Genomic DNA, 15951 nt, shown 5'->3' on the forward strand with positions numbered 1-15951 from the left:
AGAGCAATTATGACAATTAATTGTGCAATGTCTACATTTCCTTCATTGCGAAAGTGAGGACACTTTGAAGTGTAGTTTCCTTCAAGATTGGCTTGTTTTTGTCATTACACCAAGTGCTAAGAATGTGGTAACCAATTGTTTACAATATTCTAAGGGTAAAGGTCTTTGTGTCTTGCATTAAGCCGTATTGTGTGGTTCCTGATTATGGGATAATATTCACATAGATTTCATTGAGTTGTCAAAAGAAGAGGCGAAATATTACTTACTTATTGTAAGTTATGATGTGTGGGTAATCTACAGTTAGATTCACAGTCTTAAGACTGGTGGAAACTGAATAATTTATTTAGGACCTAAGAATTATTAAGTTAGTGTCTAAGATTATAGGCAGCTCAAAGCAGGTCTTTTTGTAAAATTAGGGTCTTCAGGTCAGATAAATTCAATATTCCCAGATATTGGGGAAGTCCTTTAAGTATCACTCCATGGGGCTCCAAACATGGATTGGTATCTCAGTGGATTTCTTCTTCTTCAAGTGTTCAACTTTAATCAGCAAGTCCCGATATTTTTTTTCAATTGTTTTTCCTCAATCCTAATATCACCTGAAATAGCAACAATGAACCAGACTTTCTTCTTTTTGATCACTGTTGTATCCAGCATGTATGAACAATAATGCTTCCTGGATCATCTGAAAGTCCCATAAGTCCCTGCTCATTTTCGAAAACTTTCTCAATTTGATAGTCCCAATAGTTTTTACTACATTCAAATCCAAACCTCTGGCAAAGGCAAACTAGATTATTTGTATTACTATTTAAAATTGATTATAGCTGCCCATTCTCATACCCTTTGGGTGGCTTAGAAATACAAATATAAAACCATAAAATAGTTAAAATATATAATAATTGCCCTGAAAGCCTTTCCAGTGATTAAGACCGATAGAGCTGCAGTGGCTAAACACACAAAATCTTTCTTTGATGGCTTTAACCCAGACTATAAACTCAGACCAAAGAAATTGCTTCATTAATAAGGTAATTAGTGGTTTGAGGCAGGCTTTGGGAATTAATATCAGGCTATACTGTTTGTACAGTTACATATATATTTACAATAATTATACATAGTTGTATGCATAGTTTAGTCAGTGGTTGTGTTGCATACTGTGTTCCATTCAGCATCCAAAATGGAGCAGGATGGCTTGCCACAAACACTATCGACATGGTTCAATACTAGGCAAATGTCATTTAGTTTTAATCCTCTTTATCCTATATATATATACACATGCTGTATTTCTATAACCTATTTTATACCTATTTTATTCACTCAGTGTTGAATGTCATATGTCTATAATTTGTAAGTGCTTCTGACACAAATTTTAAAAAAAATAAAAATTAACAAGGAATAGTAATACACAAGATTAGCAATATCCTTTCCATTTGGAGAATATTTTATTAGAACGACACATAAAACACCCTATTTGAAGCCAAATCCATTGAATCTTTTAGGAAAGATCGCACAGAAGAGCAACCAATGGACTGTGACAGTAATACAGCTAAAATTTTCCTAGCAGGAGTCTTTTGGTGCTAGATGCAAACAGAGCTACAAGGCAGTTCTCCTGAACTTTAAAGGGTGTTTGTCAGCTGATTTCCAATATAGGCAGCCTTCTCCATGTGATCAAAGCAAACAGCTCTGCTATGGTTGGTTCCATAGTAAGGAATTAGCTGGCTAACATGTACTCAAGGTAGGTTTTTTTTTTTTTTGTATGTACTACAATGTCCAACTCATTAAAATGGCTTTTGGGCACTAAATGAGCTACCCGGAAAAACATTTTGCACTGCCATGGGTCAAAATACCAAGTTCTAAATGTGCCTAAAACATGGTGCTAAAAGTATGACTCAGGGAAAGAGTGAAAAATACTGGCTGCGAACTTGCCTTACTACAAGAAAAAATATTTGTTAAGGTTACAGTTTCTTTCATTGCTAATTATCAGTGGAGGATTTTTCCCCAGTATCTTCTGTTTTAATTATTTTCACACCTATAGGAAATATAATAAGGGTTAATTTCAGGAGACAATAAAATGTGTAATAAGTAGCTATGAAGCATATTGGAATATTTATATATAAATTAACATATTTATTATATATATGATATATATATATATATATATTATATATATAATATGTGTGTTTATGGGTTTGTGTGTGTGTACATGCACATATACGTATAGGTATATTGGTGGTATATATTAAATTTATATACCACCCATCACACTCTAAAAAAATGACTTTTCCCAAGAATACACTGAGGTTCTTCAGAAAGTGGTAGAAAAGATATTGGATTTTACTATTCTAAAATAAATATTGCTTTCAAGCCCTCTGAAAGTTTTGTTATACTTTTTCATAAGAACTATGGGTATGCAAGAAGACATGATGTACAAAAATGTGCTGAGTCTCGTATACCACTTAGATTTTGGTTTTTATGTTCTTCCTACCACAAATTGGCAAGAAATTGCGCTATTGATTTTCCATAAGCTTGTTTAAAATTAGGCTCCAGAGACCACCGTAAAAAATAAAAAAGATATTGAAGGCTGATATTGCCTGAGTTCCCAGTATAGAACTGTAGCCGAAGTCTCCACGTAAGCTTGCATAGGTGTAATACAGGAGATAAAATATTGGAGAACTACTGATGTATATCCTATAAATCATTTTGAGAATCAAAAAGTCTTCATTTAGTTTTCGGTAACTATATTGCTTGACTTAGTTTAGGAGCCGAATCATACATATGTGCATCCCAAATGATTTGGTTCATGTGATGATACTACTTAATTCACTACCTTGATTTCATTTATGGTCATCTGCTTGGTTGATTGGAAAGTGTCTCAATTAGATAACTTTTCAGGCCAGCAGCATCTCCAGAGAGTTACCAACCTATTTCATTAAGGGTTGCTTTTTTCCCCTTCCACTCAACTGGAAGCAGAAAATAAAATTTCTTACAACCCCCCAAAGATATGCGTTATGAGATGCAGTCAGCAAATTCACCATTAGAAAGGCTACAAAAAGCTAATATGGTTAATAGGCTGTCTGCATCTCATAAAGCATATTTTTGTGGCTGTGGGAGGGTGTTAAAATAAGTAGGGGAGTGAGGGAAGTTGGTAACAATGACCATGTTTAAAAGTTCAGGGTGGGTAAAATAAAACAAGTGTATACGTCACATAAAGCTACAATTTTAATCCTTTTGATTTAGCCATATTTAAGCTAAATAGGAGAAAAAGATTTCTGGTAAGATCTCTCTCTCTCTCTCCCTCCCTCCCTCTTCACTATCAAAATGGCTGCTGCTGTTAGAAAGAAATGTCTCCATTTGCAATCTTCCAAATTTGACTCAAGATAAGGTTTTTCTGGAGATAAAAAGCAGACAAAAAGATTACAGTGATTGGAGAAACTAGGAATTATCCTTGCATACTCTTGCAATGGTAGATGAAACAGATGAATAATCATATAGTCACATATTGTTTTCATGGACATCATCAATCTTAACAATTGGATATAGTCACTTTGTTTTAATTGCTTTCAATTATTAATGATAAAGTGGAAAAACATGTCAATAATGTAATTATGATTCTTTATTATGTTGAGTTGGGTTTTAGCTGGAGCTAGCTAAAGTTCAGCAAATAAAATTAAGACTGTCCTTTATACCATTTTTCTTTTCAAATAAAGTCCTTGGCACCTTATGTCCATTATTCCTTACCTCTTGAATAGTCTCATGGAAGTTTGACCAGGGTTGTGTTTTCTCCTTGTGGCCCAACACTTCCATTCCCTCGTGTTGTTTAATGTACATATTGAACATCGTATCTTAGAAAGGACACTGTCCCTACATGTCAGAATGTATTATTATTATAGTTGGTTGCAGAGTTAGCCACAGGTTTAGACTGGAGTTGGAATTTTTATCCACCTATTGAGTGCTTCCCCAGGACCTGGGTTAGGCAGATATTGTGAAGAAGCTCCTTGGATGAGAAGTGAAATATTTTAAAGGAAAAAAACTAAGGAAGTCCAGTTGCGTTTTGGAAAAACACCTTTGGGACGAGTTCATCCATTTCAGCTTCTGTTTTATTTTATCTGCTTCCTTTATCCAATTTGTATTCTTGCTGTATTTCTTGGGTTGTCCCATACTTGTGCTCAGAACTGCACTGTTTCTTCATTGTATGTCTATATATTGCATATGCAAATTATGTATCCAGAAAATGGAATTGAAAAATTAACCTAAATTCAGAAGATTCAATATTACTACAGGTGAAATTCAAAAAATTAGAATATCATGCAAAACTTCATTTATTTCAGTAATGCAAGTTAAAAGATGAAACTAATATATGAGATAGACTCATTATATGCAAAGCAAAATAGTTCAAGCTGTGATTTGCCATAATTGTGATGATTACGGCTTACAGCTCATGAAAACCCCAAATCCACAATCTCAGAAAATTAGAATATTGTGAAAAGGTTCAATATTCTAGGCTCAAAGTGTCCCACTCTAATCAGGTAATTAAGCCATAAGACCTGCAAAGGGTTTAAATGGTCTCTCTGGTTCAGTAGGAATCACAATCATGGGAAAGATTGCTGACCTGACAGTTGTGCAGAAGACCATCATTGACACCCTCCATAAGGAGGGAAAGCCTCAAAAGATAATTGCAAAAGAAGTTGGATGTTCCCAAAGTGCTGTAGAAGGGAAAAGTGTGGAAGAAAAAGGTGCACAAGCAGCAGGGATGACCGCAGCCTGGAGAGGATTGTCAGGAAAAGGCCATTCAAAAGTGTTGGGGACTTTCACAAGGAGTGGACTAAGGCTGGAGTCAGTGCATCAAGAGCTACCACACACAAATGGATCCTGAACATGGGCTTCAAATGTTGTATTCCTCTTGTCAAGCCACTCCTGAACAACAAACGTCAGAAGCATCTTACCTGGGCTAAAGAAAAACAGAACTGGTCTGCTGCTCAGTGGTCCAAAGTCCTCTTTTCTGATGAGAGCAACTTTTGCATCTTATTTGGAAACCAAGGACCCAGAGTCTGGAGGAAGAACAGAGCGGCACACACTGCAAGATGCTTGAAGTCCAGTGTGAAGTTTCCACAGTCTGTGTTGATTTGGGGAGCCATATCGTCTGCTGGTGTTGGTCCTCTGTGCTCCATTAAGTCCAGGGTCAACGCAGCTGTCTACCAGGAGATTTTGGAGCATTTCATGCTTCCTTCCACAGATGAGCTTTATGGGGATGCTGACTTCATTTTCCAGCAGGACTTGGCACCTGCCCACACTGCCAAAAGCACCAAAACCTGGTTCAATGGTCATGGGATTACTGTGCTTGATTGGCCAGCAAACTTGCCTGACCTGAATCCCATAGAGAATCTACGGAGCATTGCCAAGAGAAAGATGAGAGACATGAGACTGAACAATGCAGAAGAGCTGAAGGCCGCTATTGAAGCATCCTGGTCTTCCATAACACCTCAGCAGTGCCACAGGCTGATAGCTTCCATGCCACATCACATTGAGGCAGTCATTGCTGCAGAAGGGGCCCAAACCAAGTACTGAGTACATATGCATGCTTATACTTTTCAGAGGTCTGATATTGTTCTATGTACAATCCTTGTTTTATTGATTGCATGTAATATTCTAATTTTCTGAGATTGTGGATTTGGGGTTTTCATGAGCTGTAAGCCACAATCATCACAATTATGACACATCATGGCTTGAACTATCTTGCTTTGCATGTAATAAGTCTATCTCATATATTAGGTTCACCATTTACATTGCATTACTGAAATAAATGAACTTTTGCATGATATTCTAAGTTTTCGAGTTTCACCTGTACTTCTATATTCTTTTTCATATAATGGTTAGAATTTAGGCGTATTTTTTTTGAGAGAGACCCAAACTTTCAGAAAAGATTTTGATATTTGGACACCATTTGGGGAGCTGTGTTTGGATTGAGAGAGCAGCTATGACAGATTCTAGACGTTTCTTATTGTTTGCAACATATGCTTATGAGTACCTGAGATGTTTTGAGATTCTTAATTTTGAGATGGTAAATATTGATAGCTGAGTGAGGCAACTGCAGAGAAGCAAAAATCATGCTAGAATTAGTATAAAGTTGCACTTCTACATTGTTCAATGTGTATGTGATTATAAGTGTTCCTGGGTTTGTGTGAGAGAGAGGGGAGAGGAGAGAGAGACAGAAAGAGAGAAACAGACACACACACACACACACACAGAGAGAGAGAGAGAGAGAGAGAGAGAGAGAGAGACAGAGCGAAAGAGCAAGACAGAGAGTTTTCTGTTCAGAAATCCAAAATCCATAAAGTATATAATATAAAGTATAATCCCCACAAACAAACAAACAAAAAATCCTGGATGTCAAGCAAAGGCCATTAAACATATATTCTGTGTGTAACAAGCAGAATTTAAAGCAATAAGTGGGTGGAGGAAGCTGATTGCCAGATGCAAATTGGTCAGTGGAACAGCACGAGTGAAGCTTATTCTTTGGAAGTAGGTTTAAAAATCCAATCCATTGGCAGTGATTTGCAGATGCTAAAGTAATCATTCAGCTAATTGCTAGAACTACAGCCTTGGAAAGGGAAGACTTTTTGCAATAGGGTGGGTATAGTATTAAAACACTATTGAAAAGCTCATTGAGAGATTGTGGTGGGGTGAATACATGGAACAATTATTCTCCTCAGGTCTTTCTTTAATGTAGAAATCATTAAATTGTTCCATACAGAGAAAAAGTCAATTGAATTTACATGCGCCTTATGCACATTTTAGGAACAAAAATGTAAAAAAAAAAAAAGGCATCAGCCCTCTATTTGCTTCATTTCCAAACCCATAAATGTTTTGGCCAGCGGTCTGGAACACCATGTTATTTTATGAATAATGTATACAAATGACTTTCCATAGATATATGAATCCCTAGGAAGCCTATTGGAGAATTTCCCATTCATATTTAATTGCACTTTAGTGATGAAGAAGTTTACATATCCCAATTATCCTGCCCTTAAAGATGACTTCATTAAGCAATACTAACCCAACGCAGATTGGCAGAGAAGTTTAAATAGTAACATGTAGTATTCAAAGTTCAAAGTTAGCACCCACCCTTCTAGAAGAATGAAATATTCTAGGAAATATTAAAAAGGCAGAATATTATATTTCCCTGGATGAGAAAAGGAGAAACATGTTTTAAAGACATAAAGCAGTTCCATGCAGCTCCCTGCCCCCACCAGATATTTGGTGCCCATTGAGCAGGACTGGGCCAGCCTATCTACAAGACAGAAGACCTTTAGCTCCGGGTGATGGGATTAAGACATGACCCTCCAGGACATAATAGGATTATCTATCAGCAGAGCTGATCACCTGGCATAACCAAGCCCTTAATTACACCACTCAGCAAGGTTCAACCAAACATATCTCAGACAACCTCAGCTATGACCCCTGCATAGCACCCTGGGAGTCTAACAATCAATAAAATACATTTCTTGCACAAGAACAGGAAGCTCAAGGGCAAAGCCCAAGAGAGGGTATAAATACCCCTCTTCTCTTTCTCTCCTCCATGTGTTTAGCTGCCCAGGACCTAAAACCCATATGGTCCTGTCCATCAATAAAACATCTTTCAAATCAGCCTCAATGTTTCCAGTGTCTTTCTGTCCACTTGGAACTGAACCAGGTGGATATATCTCTGAACACCATCAACACCAAGTATCACGATTTTTTTCTTTCACATTAAGCTGTTATACATCTTTTAAAGCATAGCTTTGCTTTGATTCTGTCCAGTAAACGTCAGGCTTATTTAATATCCAATTTGTATTTGCAAAAGTGCACTTTGCTTTTTTTTTAAATATGTAAAATGCTTTTCCTTCAAGCACTTTTGAAACCACAGCATTTAGAAAATTGAGCAGTTGAGCCCCCTTCGCTCAGCTCTCGTGTATCCCCTCCCCTTCCCAACAATGCTTCAGTGCATTTGATATAGGGGTAGCTTCTTTTTTGCAAGTTTCTTGTTTATTCTTCTTTACTGTAGCCCAGTTATTTAGGTCACTGTTATTCCATGAAGAGAACTACACTTGTGGGAATAAAGATTTCTCAGTACAATTAATTTCTCAGTGTAACTCACTACATTTATGGTACACCTACAACCCTCTCAGATGAGCTCATAAATAGCTTTTGATGTGTTTTCCCTGCTCTCAGTCACACCACTAGAATATTTTCCTTGAAAAACAACTATGAATTCTGAGCTTTCAGTTCTTGGTGGAATGATTTCTTACAAGCCTGAGGAGAAATTGTTACAACAGAGTACTTCAGTTACGTCTGTACACTAATATAAAACAAGCTGTGGGGGTGGGGGGGAGGGAGGGAGAGGGAGAGATTTGTTTAGAGTAAGTTGCTGACTCGTAAAGAGTAATTTTGAAAATCTAGCCTTAACCGCCTTCTGTAGTTTTGTCTCATTGATCCACTTCCATTAATATGAAAAGACAGCTTTTGTGAAACATGACACTGAAAAAAAAAATATATAGCTCCAGAGAGTCATCAGGTAAGTCAAAGATCCACAGCTCCATACAAATGATACAAGACATTGGTCTAACATTCTTATCAAATCTTTTTGCGTCCATGGAAAAAGATTGGTGGGCGTGAGCATGCACGTGCCAAACATGCACTTTGCACAGGCATAGAGGCATTTCAGCTCCCCTCTTGTAAGCATGCACTCTTCCGGTCGCTTCAGCAGCTGCTGCATGGCACTCTGCTATGCCATACAAAGCAGCTCCAACAACAGGGAATAAAGGTGAGTATGGGAGCCCAGGCGGGCAGGTAGTTTGGTCTTCACTGCTCATCGGCACTACCAGGCCGAACTGATAGAATACCACCACTGTTTGGGGCTCAATTATGGTCATAAGTCAAGGACTACCTGCAAATAAAGCAAATCAAGAGGACTGGGAAATATCTCTGGTGGTTTTTTGTTTTTGTTTTTTAATTCAATCGGTTCTTCTGAGCTCTCATCCATCTTTTGGTAGGCCAGCTCTCTGCATCATCTCTCTGTGTAGACCCACAATATTTCTCTCCATCAGCTTTGCACAGGGGTTGATTCTTAGAATCCTGATGTTGCCTCTTTTTTAACAGACTGGCTTTGGATTTGTGACTTTGCTGGGCAGACTCCTTGTCTCTTGTGTAGTACCCTCAGGCTGTACATCCTGCAGATGGTGACAGAATATAAAAAGGTCCAGTCAATAAATAGCTCTAGACTCACAAACATACCCACCACACAAATTTAGTACATGACATTTGTAAATCTCCATACTAGCCATGCTCACTTTGTTTGTCACAGGACACTTCCTGGGGATTAATAGTTGTCTGAGGTTAATGGCCCTTGGCTATGCTCTGGGCCATCAACTTTTCCAAGCTGCTCATTAATTCACACAAAATGCCAAGCATCAAGTTGATAATAGCTTTATTTGGGTTCTTTTTTTTTTTGAATCCAGTTCAGGAGTCCCACATTTAGAACTTAATGACACTGCATCTCCTAATGTTTTGCTGATATTTCCATTTGGTGTCAATTCAAGAGGGCCATGCTTAATAGCATTTGTTTTTTTTAAAAAAGTGCACCTAGAGAGCTGTTGGAAGTTGAGCACTCTTCCTGGATGCAAGATGTGCAACTGATTGGGAAACTACACGACTGCAGGCAGCATCTGTTCGCTAGAAGTCACAGATCTTCTGGCTTTGAATTGCAGACCAGCCCCAAACATATGCACATCACAGATTTGCTGTAGGCTTTTTTTCCCCCAAGAAGACAAAGGAGTGTTGTTTTGTTTTTAGATAATTGGGTTTCAAACATTTATGCAGATGTGAAGTGTGTTGTTATATCATTGCCAGTCCCCAAAGGGCTGTCAGTTAAATTATTCTGAATAATGCTATCTGTATTCTGGTATGGAACTGCTCCAAATCAGCATTATGAGAACCTCCAACTATGAGATCAAGGTTTGAATTTTCTCCCTCCTCCTTTCACAGGGAAGGAAATGTTAAGCATCTGGTCTCATTTCTTAACAAGTCATAGTTTTCTTGTATTTTTTTTTTCAAATATGAAGTAATTATTTGCAAAACATGGGTCCAGGATATCTGCAGAACAGTCTTTCCCCAATGGGATTGGTCCAGGGTGGGCTTCTGTGGGTTTGCAGGGGTTTGGGAGAGCCCCTAGCTAAGATTTTGTGCAGTTCGGAGAACCCCCAAATCCCACTCCTGGCTGGCCCCTCCCCTCCCGCACAGCCCTTCCCTTCCCAAGAGTCCCCACGTGGCCCGTTTTGGATGCAGGTAAGTACAGGGGCACACAGAGGCTCAGGGAGGGAGAAAAATGGGCCTCCCAGAAGTTCGGGAAGGGCAGAGATAGAGCCGTTTCTGGCTTCCAGAGAGTCTCCGGAGCCCGTGGAGGCCTTTTTTGAAATCCTGGCAAAACACTCCCCACTCCCCCCACTGTGGTGCAGGAGGCCGACTAGGCTATGCCTACCATGGCCATGCCCACCCAGCAACTAGGCAGAGAACCCATTGCTAAAAAATTTGAAGCCCACCCCTGTTCCACTTGTGTTGGCAGATCCCATCAGCTATTGAATTTTGATTGGTGGAATCGAGGAGAAGTGCCTTTTCTGACATGGTTCCTGCCCTCTGGAACATCTTGCAAAAGAAAGTAAGATCCACCCACTCTCTTTTAGCTTTCATGAAAAGCCTTAAAATTTGGCTATGCCAGCTATGAGGTCCTGAAGGAGAAGCTGCTGACTTGAGTGGATGATACACTAATAAAGAAGGCACCTCACTTCTCCCCTCCAAATCCATCTTTTTTGAGTTTGTTTCAGATGACTACAGGCTGTAGTTTAAAAAATCAAGATGGCAACCATGACATGAAGTGTGGTAGCAATAGCACTTAGATTTATATACAGATTCACAGTGCTTTTCAGCCCTCTCTAAGCAGTTTACAGAGTCAGCCTCTTGACCCCAACAATCTTGGTCCTCCTTTTACTGACCTCAGAGGGATGGAAGGCTGAGTCAATCTTGAGCCAGGAGGAGGATCAAACTGCCAAATTGCAGGCAGCCTGCAGTCGGCAGAAGTAGCCAGTAGCCTGCATTCTAACCACTGTGCCACCATGATTCTTAATCAAGGTTTCAGCTTTTTTTTATGTACATTGCATATCTAGATTTTGGGGGGAGCTACACTCCAAGAATATCCCATCTTTGACAATGAAAATGTAGGACTAGAGAAGACTGGACACACTGCAGACTTCTGGAGAAAGAACTGCACAATGAAAGACAGGAGATTTTTCACATACTCTGTGGAAATAGGAGAACCACAATTTCCTTAGGGTAACATATTTGAAAATCTTTTTTTTTTGTTGAAAGAATTATAAGAGAAATTTCTGTTTCAATGAAATTGATTAAAAATGAGTAGGCAAAAGAATGCTAGAGAAATTCTCTTCCTGGGCACAATTTTGAACTGAAAATCTGAAAAGTCTCACATGAGGTTACATTCATTACTTCAGTGGTGGACAAAGTCTTGGAAAGAAAGAAAAAGTTTGCTTTCTGAGAATTAGGAAATTTTCCACTGATCTTTTCCACTGATCTTCCAGCAAATAGAAAAGAATAGAATACTTTATTGGCCAAGTGTGATTGGACAAACAAGGAATTTGTCTTGGTATAAATACTCTCAGTATACATAAAGAAAAGATACATTTGTTAAGAATCAAGAATCATAACGTACAACACTTAATGATAGTCACAGGGTACAATCAACAATCAAATCATACTAGGAAACTGTCAATATAAATTGTAAGGATACAAGCAACAAAGTTACAGTCCTACAATCACAAGTGGGAGGGGAGGGGTGATAAGGAGTGATGAGAAGATTAACAGTAATAGTAGTGTACACTTTGTAAATAGTTGAACAGTGTTGAGGGAATTATTTGTTTAGCAGAGTGATGGCTTTCAGGGAAAAACTGTTCTTGTGTCTAGTTGTTCTGGTTTGCAGTGCTCTATAGCATCGTTTTGAGACAGTTTATGTCTGGGATGTGAGGGATCTGTAAATATTTTCACAGCCCTCTTTTTGACTCGTGAAGTATACAAGTCCTCAATTGAAGGCAGATGGGTAGTAATTGTTTTTTCTGCAATCCTAATTATCCTCTGAAGTCTGTGTCTGTCCTGTTGGGTTGCAGAACCAAACCAGACAGTTATAGAGGTGCAGATGATAGACTCAACAATTCCTCTGTAGAACTGTATCAGCAGCTCCTTGGGCAGTTTGAACTTTCTGAGTTGGCTCAGAAAGAACATTCTTTGTTGTGCTTTTTTGATGATGTTTTTGATGTTAGGTGTCCATTTTAGGTCATGTGATATAGTAGAATCTAGAAATTTGAAGGTCTCTACTGTTGATACTGTGTTGTCCAGTATTGTAAGAGGTGGTAGTATAGGAGGCTTTCTTCTAAAGTCTACCACCATTTGAGTGTGTTCAGTTTCAGATTGTTCTGGTTACACCACGAGGCAAGTTGTATAACCTCCTGTCTGTTTGCAGATTCATCGTTGTCTCGAATGAGACCAATCACTGTTGTGTCATCAGCAAACTTCAGTATTTTAACAGATGGATCATTTGAGATGCAGTCATTGGTATGTAGGGAGAAGAGAAGTGGAGATAGCACACAGCCTTGGGGGCCCCCTGTGCTGATCGTACAGGTATCGGATGTGGTTCCGCCTAGCTTCACCTGCTGCTTCCTGTCTGTTAGAAAGCTTATGATCCACTTACAAGTGTGTTCAGGTACTGCTAGTTGGTTTAATTTACTTAGAAGAGTGTCTGGAATGATGGTATTGAATGCTGAACTGAAGTCTACAAAGAGGACCCTTACGTAGGTATTTGGAGATTCAAGGTGTTGTAGGATATAATGCAGAGCCATGTTAACAGCATCATCTGTTGATCTATTTGCTCGGTATGCAAACTGCATGGGATCTAACAGTGGATCCATGATGTTTTTCAGGTGGGACAGCACAAACCTTTCAAAGATTTTCATAATTACAGATGTTAGAGCAACTGGTCTGTAGTCATTCAGTTCCTTGATGGAAGGCTTCTTTGGCACTGGGATAATGGTAGAATGTTTGAAGCAGGAAGGAACATAGCACATCTCTAGTGATCTATTGAAGATTCGGGTGAGGATGGAGGCCAATTGGTCAGTACAGACTTTTAAGCAAGAAAGAGTTATCTTGTCCGGCCCTGGTGCTTTTCCTGGCTTCTGTCTGTATAATAGATCTTGCACTTCTTTTTCTGTGATCACCAGAGGTTGTGATCCCAACGGATTGGGGCCAGTTTTAGGAGGCTTGGCAGTTGTTGGTGTCATACATAGGCAAAGTGAGTAAGGCATATTAAGGGCAAACCAGGGGTACAAACCTTTTCCTTATTTAGAATATTTGTATTCCACAGTTCAAAGCATGTAACTGAGCAAGAGAAATAGTTTATAAAAGACATGAAAGTACTATCTCTAGAAAAAGTTATAACTGAGTAACTTCACTAAAGAAGGTTGTTTATCTGAATAACAACTTTTGCAAGTGTCAGGGAACATCCTATGTAGAAATTCAAGCATCCTACACTAGGGGTCCCCAACCCCCAAGCCGGGCCTCACTATTGGACCATGGCCTGTTCAAAACTGGCCCAAAGGAGAAATGGGCAAGTGTGAAGCTCCATTTGGAGAGAGGAGGGTGCTTGTGCTCACGTACAAAGCTCCACTCGCATGAGCAGAAGGTGCTTGCATTCACGCATGATGCTCCCCTCATGTGAGCGGAGGGCGTTTGTGCTCATGTGCAAAGCTCCATTCATGTGAATGGAGCTTCACACATGAGTAACCTCTGCTCGCGCAAGTGGAGCTTTGGGCATGAGCACAGGGGCCCTCTGCTCAAGCACTCTCCGCTGGTCTACACTATTCTTTTAAAACTACGGTTTATTGAATAAAACATACTTACTTAGGTTCACACATCAAAAGTGTGAGCCTAACATACCATATCATGCCCAAAGTGTTACACGTGTCCAGTCTTTATCGCTGGCTCAGTACATACAGGTGGTTAAACTATGCTATGTGCTAAAAAAATGTGGTTGGGGGGGGGGCAGGGAATCCTATTTTTATAGCTTTCGTTAATGAAAAGAACGTTTAAAAAAAAACCTGATGTTCAAAGCATCAATATAATGTATTTAATACTGGAGAAATAAAAGCAAATGGAAGAATGCACACATAAATACACACAGAGAGAGAGGGAGGGAGGGAGAGAAAAAGGCATGCTATTGTGCAGTTCATATGTGAACATGGACACACACACACACACACACACACATGCAAATACACAGAAAAAAGAGAGAAAGAAAAAAAGTAGAGAGAGCGGGGGTTCTTTCAGTTCAAAAAAGACATGCTATTGTTCACCTGGGATTCAATTTCACGTGCAATCTGGGATTGTGTGCACACACACACACACACAAACACACACACACACACACACACACACACACACACATATATATATATATATATATATATATATATATATATATATTATGACTCCCCTTCGAAATTCAAACGAGCAAAACAGAAAGCAGCCGTTTCACAATTAAATCAAACGGAAAGAAGTCTTACAAGATAACGGCTGGCAGAAACCACAGCATAAATCTTTACTCTGTACGGCAAACCAGTCCTGGCAATAAATCCTCAGCCTCAGAGCTCTTTGCTGTAACGTCCTCACTCAAATAGTTGTTTTGTTCCTGGCAAAATGTATCAGCCCAGCTGTGTCCTTTTATACTCATTAAGGCAACGTGCTAATTTACTGACTTGCTCTTCTCATTCGCTCCAGCTGATTTTGCCTTTTCAACCGTCTTCTATTTTTTACATTTAACCACAAATTTTCCAAGTTCTCATCTCCACTAGAAGACTCTCTCAAAACTTCCCTGTCAGCCATTCCCGGCTGTTGATCAGATAAGGAACCAGAGGAGGTCAAAGGTCCTGACAATTCTAATACATCAGGTCTGTCATCCTTTGTCACGTCCATCTCCTCATCCTGGTTATCAGTCCAATCAGTAAGCCAGGCTGGCTCATATCGTTCTGCCATGACCTCTTCACTTGAACTCATATCAATCACAGGAGCTGAATCCAAGCCCAGAACCACAACACTATTCCTCACCGCAGGGCCCTTCCCCCGGGTCTGACGACCCAGATGCAGTTTGGAAGGGAAACATTCATGAAAGTCCCGAATGATGTCTGGAGCATGAACTGCAGACGCATCCATCCATGAGCAAATTTCCGAGTCATCCACTCTCCTCCCGACTAAATACTGGAAACGACCCTTGAGCCAACGCGAATCAGTAACGCTGACCACCGTGTCATCAACCTCCACCTCCTCACGGGGCGTTGATGGGGAAGTCGTACCAGCTGGAGCACGCAGAGGACAGTCCGGGGAGTCAGGAACCAAAAGAGCGATGGAATACAGGGTGAATATGCATGGAGCACAGTAAGCTGAGCTGGTATGCCACAGGGTTGATAACCGCCTCAATCGGGAATGGACCGATGAAACGATGGTCCAATTTCCTAATTGGGCGATCGATCCGAAGGTGTTTCGTGGACAACCACACCTTGTCACCCACAGCTAACGGAGGCGGTGCTCGACGTGACCGGTCCGCAAACCGTTTATAGTCCTCTTTTGCTCATTCAAGTTGTTGCCTTACTAAACGGTGGACCACTTGTAGTTCCTCCAGAAAATCTTGTGTCTCAGGAACCGGTGAATCCATCCAAGTTAATGGGAAGAAGCGCGGATGATAACCTACATTCGCGAAAAATGGCGTTACCCGAGTGGAGGTGTGCTGCGAGTTATTAAAAACGAATTCTGCCAATGGGAGGTAGTTCGCCCAATCGCTTTGTCGCTGATTAACAAAACACCTCAAATATT

At 39.8% G+C, this 15951-nt stretch overlaps 1 long non-coding RNA gene across 1 annotated transcript in view; it reads left to right on the top strand.

Moving 5' to 3' along the window:
- LOC148125899 (uncharacterized) overlaps positions 1 to 3427 on the top strand; it is a 160407-nt gene extending 156980 nt beyond the window's left edge. Inside the window, exon 4 of the long non-coding RNA XR_015743630.1 lies at positions 3330 to 3427. This is a non-coding gene — a long non-coding RNA (uncharacterized LOC148125899). The remainder of the gene's footprint in view (positions 1 to 3329) is intronic.
- Positions 3428 to 15951: the final 12524 nt, after the last annotated feature.

The sequence above is a fragment of the Pseudonaja textilis genome, chromosome 4, assembly GCF_049901715.1.
Source record: "Pseudonaja textilis isolate UNSWEBS1 chromosome 4, rPseTex1.2, whole genome shotgun sequence".
NCBI classification, from domain to species: domain Eukaryota; kingdom Metazoa; phylum Chordata; class Lepidosauria; order Squamata; family Elapidae; genus Pseudonaja; species Pseudonaja textilis.